Here is a 1,607-nt window from a genome sequence, read left to right on the forward strand (position 1 = left end):
GTATGGCGCGCACTAAGTGCAATAAAGAGTGAGTAACCCAAAATTAGGGCCTGGAACCCAGGCTATGGGTAAGTGTAAACCACTACAAATCGAAATAATCGTAATTTTTACATGATTTTTTTTTATTTGTTATATTAAAAATCATTTTTTGGATTCAATATAAAATATATTTGGATTTATATTTTTAATATTCTTTAAAAAGTATAAAATGGTATAACTTAAGCTTGGTTTCCATAAAATTTCTACACTACGACATTGACTACATTATTTTGAAACGGACTGCTGTCTTCCCTTTCTAGACATATTGCCAATTACACCTAAGCCCTTTTCAGACAGGGCTGCAATACTACACTGTTGTGGTAACCATAGGTTTCTGTCTGAAAGGGTCGATACGCCAATATGCCGGCTTACTTTAGACCACCTCGCACCCTAGTAATATTACCGCAATTTTGCAGTAATGGGTTCTGGCTTGCTCTGTCTGAAAGGGTCAACTCAATATTGCAGCAATAAGCTGGCATGTGCATTTATGCATAAACAAACAAGGTTTAAAGTTGAAAACAATTGCGTGCGGTGGTATTTAGTATTTTCATTTCTATTCGCGGGTTGTCAAAAATAAAGCTCCCATTTTTGTTGCCATGGTGAAAACTATTGTACTGTATACCAGTTCTCTGTTTGTCTCTGTTAGACTCTGCTGTACGGACATCTTATTACAAATACTTTCACCCTAAGGAAGCATTGATATCCAATGGTGTTTTGAACCGAGCATTCAGCATAGCAGCAGGAAAGACATTACCCAACATGTCCGAAGAGGACTCATCTGCACATGCTCAGTAAGTCTACCAATGTTCTAGTACGTTGCAATTCAATGTGTGTCCAGGTGGGCAAAGTTGATCCCTAGAATGCCAGAAATTTGAGTAAACAAGAGGAAAGAAAAGAGTGAAGAAATTTGAGTACAGTAATAGGAAAGGTACAAGGCAACTTGCACATCTTGTTAAGAAGTAAACTAACTTGATATCAATACATTAATTATTTTTATAATGATCACTGACATAAATTGCCATTCATATATATATTTTAATTAACTCATCTGCACCAGTAGCATTGCCTCAGATTTACAGGTGCACAAATTTGTTAATTTGGTAATCACTAAGTTTTCCTTTACTCTCAGAGCACTGACCTATTTGTATCCATACGGAGCAACTCTTAATGTAGACAAATCAGCAATAGCAGTCCTCTCTACCGGAAGTGTTTGTTTTCCTCTCAACAGACCAACCTGTGCATTACACTCATCAAAGGTAGGCAAAAAAATGACTGCCTGTTTGACTAGCATAGATTTTTTGTAAACAATTTTTGTTTTAGTCTAGTTTATTATTGTTTATGTGTGTTTTGGCAAAAATTGTGTGATTGATAACTTGATGGAGCTTGTCTTTAAATTTGAGGTGTACTAATTCGAAGGATTAATTTAGGTTATTCACTTCACAGTTTCCAGATAAAACCAGGAGTTATGTGACTGTAAATATTTTTCAATTAACACCTCGAATGATATTCCTTCAGTATTCTAAAGGTAAAGTTGCAGTGCTTGGGTCAGTGCACATGTTTCAAGATCA

The 1,607-nt window shown here is 35.7% G+C and overlaps 1 long non-coding RNA gene across 1 annotated transcript; it reads left to right on the top strand.

Annotated features, from left to right (window-relative positions):
* The first annotated feature begins 596 nt into the window (after nt 1-596).
* LOC117112540 lies at nt 597-1,607 on the top strand. Its single transcript, XR_004446057.1, has 3 exons — nt 597-830; nt 1,169-1,295; nt 1,555-1,607. It is a non-coding gene; the product is annotated as an uncharacterized LOC117112540 (long non-coding RNA).

Source organism: Anneissia japonica, unplaced genomic scaffold, assembly GCF_011630105.1.
Source record: "Anneissia japonica isolate Jap-2015-1 unplaced genomic scaffold, ASM1163010v1 scaffold165374_len1607_cov125_single, whole genome shotgun sequence".
In the NCBI taxonomy this organism is placed as follows: domain Eukaryota; kingdom Metazoa; phylum Echinodermata; class Crinoidea; order Comatulida; family Comatulidae; genus Anneissia; species Anneissia japonica.